Here is an 8,183-nt window from a genome sequence, read left to right as displayed (position 1 = left end):
TCTCATTCTTCTGGCTGTACATGTGCATTCATCTCCCCCACACCCCCACCATGGATCAGCAACTGCTTATCAGAGAAAACATTAGGCCTTTGGTTTTGGGGGATTGGCTTATTTCACTTAACATGATATTCTCTAGTTCTATCCATTTATCTGCAAATGCCATAATTTTATTCTTCTTTAAGGATTAGTAATATTCCATTGTATATATGTACCACATTTTCTTTACCCATTCATCTATTGAAGGGCATCTAGGTTGGTTCCATAGTTTAGCTATTGTGCATTGAGCTGCGATGAACATTGATGTGGCTATGTCACTGCAGTATGCTGATTTTAAGTCCTTTGGGTATAAACAAAGGAGTGGGATAACTGGGTCAAATGGTGGTTCCATTCCCAGTTTTCTGAGGAATCTCCATACTGCTTTCCATAGTGATTGCACCAATTTGCAGTCCCACCAGCCATGTCTGAGTGTACCTTTTTCCCACATCCATGCCAACACTTATTATTGCTTGTATTCTTGATGATTGCCATTCTGACTAGAGTGAGATGAAATCTTAGAGTAATTTTGACTTGTATTTCTTCGAGGTTTTTTTTAAAAAGTAATGTTCTAAAATAAATAGTGGTGATATTTACATGGGGTGCTGGGGACCAAATGCAGGGCCTTGCATATACTAAACAAATTTTCTTTCCCTTAGCCACACCCAGCCTTCAGGAAATGCAATCCTAATATGTGTATGGACAACAGAAGACTAGAAACATTGGCACAATGACATTACTAACCATCATCCAATTAACTCCAGAAGCTACAGAACCACAGCTGTGTCCTGGATATTAGACTTAAATACTTATGGGCAGCCTCTGGTCTTTTCTTCTGCTCAATGCTGCCAGCTGTCTGGCCAGCAAAGCAGAATGGCCCATGGAGGAGGTCGAGGGCTGCTACAGGAACAAAGATCTAATGTCACTCTATCTAATGTTTACTCATGGAAAAAATGACACCTGGGCCTTGGTGCCCCACCATATCTCATACTCACATCTACTGAGGCATCCATAGCATTTCCTCATATGTATTTGTTCACGTGCCTGTGTTTTTCCTTTTTTAGCACCCTAATGACCACTAACATATTGTGTCCTAGGCACCCAGCACAGCCCGACACTAATCAGAAGCCTAATAACTATTTGTGGAGTGAAAGCACATTTGACCCTCTGTATCTGTGGATTCTATATCCATGGATTCAACCAATCATGAATCAAAAGTATTCCAAAAAAAATTCCATCTGTAACTGGACACGTATTGACTTCTTGTCTTGTTATTATTCCCTAAACAGTAAAGTACAACTATTTATATATAATTTATATTGTGGCACTCCCAGAGGCACTCCTAGAGGTGATGATGATTATGATGATGTTATTATTGTTTGTGGTACTGGGAATTGAACCCAGGGGTGCTCTACCACTGAGCTACACCCCTAGACCTTTTTATTTTTTAATTTAACACAGGGTCTTAATAAGTTGTTGAGGCTGGCCTCAAAGTTACAATCTTCCTTTCTCAGCTTCCTGAATAGCTGGAATTATAAGTGTGGGATTATAATCCTATGATATAGGATTATATGATTTTATATATCATGCCATTTTATATAAGGGTCTTGAAAATATGCAGATTTGGGCCTCTGTAGGGTTATGGAACTAATCTTTCACAGATACCAAGGGAAAAATATATTCATGAATGAAGTGATACGGCCCCCAAAAGAGCTAGATGAGCAACCTGGAAGACTCCAGAACCTTGCAGAGCATGGTGGCACACACCTGTAATCCCAGTGGCTCGGAGGCTGAGGCAGGAGGATCACAAATTCAAGGCCAGTCTCAGCAATTTTGAAAGACCCTCAGCAACTGAGTGTGACTTTGTCCCAAAAGAAAAAAATACAAAGTACTGGGACGGGACTCAGTAGTAAAGTGCTCCTAGGTTCAATCCCCAGTACAAAAAAAAAAAAAAAAGAAAGAAAAAAAAGATTCTAGAACTTTAAGTGGACGTACCGATAGAATAGGGCTGTTAGAAGCAGGGTGGTAGATTAGCTTCATAGGCTGGAAGGTCTGTTTGGTAGAGCATGCGTACCAGAGAGCAACAGGTGATGGTCCAGGTATAGGTGGCATCATAAGGGCTCAGGAAAAGTTCGAGTGTCTCTCGAGGAGGAGAGCGTAGTTCCAGGAGTCTGAGAGCAGACACCAGTGAGGGGTTCAACAGGTGGCTGGCATAGAAATGTCTGATGGCAGAAGTGTCGTTTTACCCTCCCCAGCAGCTAGCCGGGGCTTCATTTTTGTTTTTTAATCAATACCTGGTCCCTGTGCTGGAGAAGATGATAGTCTGGTTGGGGAACAAAGCCAGGGTACCTAACCCCTGAAATTAGAAAAAAGTCACTTATGTAAGAACTGGGTAATGATGTCCCCATTTCTCTCCTTGTAGCCAAACCAAAAGTTTTATGATACTAAGGGATTTTGAGGAAATTACCAATCATAACATCATTCATAAAATTTTTCATGTCACTTCCTTCCTGTTTCACTTCATGTCCTTTCTCATTTGCATGATTATGTTTTTTAAAATTTGTGGTTTCTTAACTGTCCTTGTTATCAGCACTGGGAAGAATGAAGCCCAGTTTGCAAAAAGACACAAATATGGTTTCAGTTTATTATTTTTTCAAAAGTTATTTTCAGGCCATGTGGTGGACTACTTTCTTTCAAGTTAGCTGTGACCAAAAAGCCTGTAGAAAAAAAAAAAAGAGGAACATTCTAACAGAATATGAGAATTCCTCATTTCCTTTCAATCTTTTCAGTGCTCTAGGACACAATTTAAGTACGTAATACTTTGGGGACAGCTAAGTCAATGATTCATGTAAGGGCAAAAATTATTTTTGCAGAATTCAAAATCCCTAGACCAAGGGAAATAATAAAAAAAGAAAACCAATCATGCACATTTTATATACTGATCTCTAGAGCTGAAATCCACAAAATCCCATGGCACTCCCAGAGTTGTTTTATTGTCTGTGATTTGGTCACCACAGATTCTTTCCACTTAAATTAACACAATTTCCCCTAGAGAAATAGCCTAGGAGAAAAGAGTCTTTGCTTTCAGGATCAATTACAAGAAAAGCTTTGCAGTTCTCCCACTAATACGGATGGCAGATCTCCAGCTATAATCTTCTGTGCTCTGGGTCCACATATTATGCTATTATAGCTGACATCTGAAGAGAGATCATGCAATCTAGTAGAAGGATTTTAGCATCAAGACTTACAGAAGAATTAAAGAACAGGAGGAATAGGAAATCTTCTTGCATGGCCACCCTTCATCCATCTTTCGACTTTTTGGTTTTTGTTCTTTCATTTAGAACATATAAGTTCCTAAAACCTTGTAAGCAAGGAAATTCATTTTTGAATAAGGCAAATCTCTTACAAATACATTTCACTTCCTCAGAAAAAGAATCCATTTGAATCTTTTTATTGAGAACTCCATTTGGCCATAAATTTTAAATGAGTTAGGGAATCTCCCAGACTTGAAAATAAAATTTAAAAAGACTTTTTTAAAAAATTATTTTGTACTGGGGATTGGAACCAGGGATGCTTTACAACTTAGCTTCATTCCCAGTCTTTCCTATTTTATTTTGAGAGGGGATCTCACTAAATTGTTCAGTGTCTTGCTAAGTTGATGAAGCTGTCCTTGAGCTGTCCTTGATCTTTCTGCTTCAGCCTCCAGTTGCTGGGAATACAGGTATGTGCAACTGTGCCTGGCAATAAAACTTAAAGTTGTATGTATACTCCATACTTACCAGAATGACCAAAGGAAAGAATGACATAAGCAACTGGAATGCTCCAATATTGGAGGAAGCAAGATCGTCTGATTTTTCTGGAAAACTGCTTGGCAGTATCTTCCAAAGCATAGCATACATATGCCCTATGCCCTATGCCCTATGCCCTATGCCCTAGCTATTCTACTCTTCTGTCTATATCCAGCAGAAATGCACCAAAGTATTTACCAAAATACATGTAGTAGAAAGTCCATGTAGCATTACTCATAAGAACTCCAAACTGAAACAACACAAATAGGGTGTAGGATGGGTAAATAAAGAGTGGGGTATTTCTAGTGGAATTCCACACGGCAGTGCCAATAAATAAACTAGAACTTCATGTAACTGCAGGGGTGAATGTCATAAACATAATGTTGCATGAGACAAGGCAAACTGACAAGTTATGTATGTTCAAAAACAGACAAAACAGATGTCTGTCACTCAGTATAATGTTTACCCTTGGGAGGGGGCACAGGCTGGGAGGAGGCATGAGGTGCGCCTCTAGGTTGATGTTAATATTCTGTTTCTTAATCTGGATTTGGGGTAGGTAGGTGTGTTCTCCTTGGGAAAATTCATTGAGCTGTATACCTGTGATTAGTGTGTTTTTCTGTAAGTACTTAATAACAAGTTCATTTTTAAAGTAGTTTAATTATATTCTGCATGTCCCAAACTTTAATAGGCAGTATTATATAATAGTAACTCAGGGTTATATTGATAATAAAAAAATTGCACTCTCCATCCTTCATGCTCATAACCATGGGCTAATAGGCTTTTATTTTCCTAATTCTCTAGCTATTTCTGAGAATTCCCAGATATATGTAGCTTGGGTGGAACCACCAGTTTTTGATGTTCTTGTTCTCTGAGATTTATAGAAGTTAGGCCAGGACCTCAAGGATTATCAGAGCTGCTCTTGACCTTGTCCACTGTTGTCCACTGTCACTTTCATCATCTCTGTTTGCAGGTCTTGCTTCTGGACATCTGTCTCTGTCCTCAGTCCCCTGGGTTCTATTCTCTCTGGCCAGGACATCTACACGTTCAGATCCTTGAAGAAAGATGCCCTCAGCTGTACTATGTGAGCCCTTAGATACAGGCTCATTTGAGCATTTCTACCATAGTTTTTCTCTCTCAGGGCTCACAGGTACCCTGGGAATAATGGGAAACTGCACAGAGGCACAGAAATAACCACTGGAAATTACGCCTGAAACTCCTGCTCCTCCTAATTCCAGAACTGACTAATCAGTTGACCCTACTCTAGACATTATTCTTTATTCCTCATCATTTGCTCTTAAGGGACCAGTAGAGAGTCCCAATAGTTCTGCCTCCCTCAGGGTTATTTAGCTCATTAGGTAGATTTGCATACTTCTGTTAATAACCTTGATTATAGATAGACAAGGTTCTAGTTTTTTCCAATCTGTAAAGTGACCAACTCACTCTGGTTTGCCCAGGACATTATTACCTGTTTTAGCACAAAAAGTTCCACATTTGTAGTGCACCCTCTGTCCTATACAAATTGGGATAGTTGGTTGCCCTGCTAACCTGGCTTCTGAGATAGCTGGGCATTAATTCAGTTTCCCCTAAAGCCTCAGCGACTGTTGGAGGACATCATATCCAGAGCACACGCAGGCCCTTCTGGGGGAAATGTTGCCTATGTCCAGATGGAAGCCTATTGGCCTGGAGAGATAAGAACTTGGAAAACTTGAGAACTAAAAGCAAACAAATGAATTTGGAACCATAGTTAGTTAAAGAGTCTGACCTAAGTCTGGCAGACCTAATTCTTCCTGGCCAAAATGTTGAACATATCCAGCCAATTCTCATCCACTAGCTTTTCAGATTACCTCCCTTGCATAAAGGCCAGACCCACAGGGAAATCAGCCATATGCTAAGGATTATTATAGGCCACTACTGAAGTAGGTAACTGAACATCCAATACAGGTTGCCTGAATATCTTGTTGATGCATCAGGTGAGATTCTAAGACCAGGTGCAAGGCTCAGTTCTTTAGAATGAGGTCAACCAAGGCATGAAAATTCTTCTTTCTCTTCCTCCCGCTCCTCTTCCTCTCTTTTCCTCCTCCTCCCTCCTCTTCTTCTCTTCCTCCTCTCCCCTCCTCTTCTTCTCTTTCTCCTCTCTCTCTCTCCCCTCCCCCTCCTCCTCCCCACCACCCCCTCTTCCTTCTTCTTCTCCCCCTTCCCCTCACCCTCCTCCTCCTCCTCCCTCTTCCTCCTCCCCCTCCTCCTGCTCCTCCCTCCTCCTCCTCCCTTCTTCTCCTCTTCCCTCCTCCTCCTCCTCCTCCCTCCTCTTCTTTCTCCTTCCTCTTCTTCCTTCTACTCTTCCTCCTCCTCTTTTTTCTTCTTCCTCTTGGGGATCGAACTCAGGGGTGTTCTAACACTGTAGCTACAATCCCAGTCCTTCTTAATTTTTTTAAATTTTGAGATAGGGTCTTGTTAAATTGCCCAGGCTAGCCTCCAATTGAAGTCCTCCTGCATCAGCTTTGTGAATCCCTGGGATTATAGGTGTGTGCCACTATGCCTAGTGAAAATTCTTATTCTAATGGCCCAGAGAGAGGCGTAAATAAGAAGTACAATTGCCCAAACACATTCATTTGGTTGTCTTGTCAATGTACAAAGCTAAAGAGTAATGAAATATTCTTAGATCATGATTCTCCTACAACATACTGTGAATAGTGTTAATTTTAGGTTCAGGTGAAGAATAGTTTGAAATGAAAGTGCTTTTCACCAAAAATGGAATTATAATGTAATTCAGAATGTTCACCAAAGAAGCCAGGCAAGGTGACACATGCCTATAATCACAGTGACTTAGTAGGCTGAGGCAGGAGGATCTCAAGTTCAAGCGAGTCTCAGCAACTTGGTGAGATAGGGTCTTACTAAAAATAAAATAAAATAAAAATCAAAAAAGGTCTGGGAATGTACCTCAGTTACCACTAGTGCTCCTAGTTTCAATCCCCAGTACCCAAAAAAGAAAAAAAAATCCACTTGCTAAAGGACTACTTTAATGCTGACAACTAGACTTTATTTATTTACTTTTTTTTTTTTTTTTTTTGAGATAGGGTCTTACTTAGACACCAAAGCTGGCCTTGAACTTGAGATCCTCCTGCCTCAGTCTCCCAAGTAGCTGGGATAACAGGCATGCACCACCACAACTGGATGAAGCTAGATTTTAGCATAAGCAAAAGGAAAACAGCTACAGATAAAATTGAGAAAAAATTTCCCAGTAATTTAAATTTTTTTTCCCTGGGAGCATTATCACTGTTCTACTCAAATTTAGCTCAAAAAGCATTCCTATTTATGGAATAAGTAGGAACTGAGTTTGAGATTCACTCCTCTAAGGAACAAGTATGACTCATTAGGTTTGTACTATATATAATTTTTTATCTTTTGGCAGTGCTGGGGATTGAACCCAGGACCTGAGCTATAGCCCCAGCCCTATTTTCTTAAGCTACACATTTCCTACCATAATCTTTGCTTTGCTTTTAATTAACCTTGCAAACTCTGTTATTTTTATAGTTCAGATGGGCATCAGAAACAAGATCTGGTTTCTCCTTCTTAACATGGTCTGGCTAATTTTCTACCATTTTGCTTTCAGACTCCCAAGAGTGACTACCAAAGGGGTTCCAGGAGGATTATAGGTACTCTCTGTAATGCAGAGTCCATGGATTTGGACCCACCTGTTACCAACAAACCTGACTCAGTAATTAAGGAAGTGGTTTATTGGTGAGGAGGAAGGAAAGAACCAGTTGGAAATTGGTGCACCCTTTACCAAAGGGCATCTTTGGTAAAGAACTATCAAGTCATCCCTGGGGACTAGCTTGGTTTATGACTGCTTTGCTTACAGCATGTCAAGCACAATTTGAACTCTTTTGCAGCGGGAGAGGTTTCACTGAGATGGACTGATGAGTTCTTATCGAAGTTGTTTGTTATGTTGTTGGCAACAGGTCCTACATAAAATTGCGGAGATGGCAAAGTCTCCCACCATTTGCCCTGATAAGACTATTCCACCCAGCCTTCTCCCAAAACCTATCTTGTGCTCTTTCTCTATTGCTTCATCTCACGGAAGGCACCCTTGATTCAATCCTTAGCCACTCCTTTTTTAATTTTCTCAAAAGCAAAAATCATCTCACAAGACAGTTTTTGATCAAACTGCCTGCGGGGTTATATTCATTTTGTATAATCCTAGCTGGAGTAGTGAAACAGAATTCAATTGCGTTCTGCAAGGCTCCATTAGGGGGCGCCTTTTCATTCCAAATTTCCTACTCAGCGGAGTTCTATAGTGCTTTGCTCTTGGCACTAATTACAACAAAAGGGAGGGTGCTGCTTTGTGCCCTCTCATCCTAGAAA

Source organism: Marmota flaviventris, chromosome 10, assembly GCF_047511675.1.
Source record: "Marmota flaviventris isolate mMarFla1 chromosome 10, mMarFla1.hap1, whole genome shotgun sequence".
NCBI classification, from domain to species: Eukaryota; Metazoa; Chordata; class Mammalia; order Rodentia; family Sciuridae; genus Marmota; species Marmota flaviventris.
Note: the sequence above shows the minus strand (reverse complement) of the source record.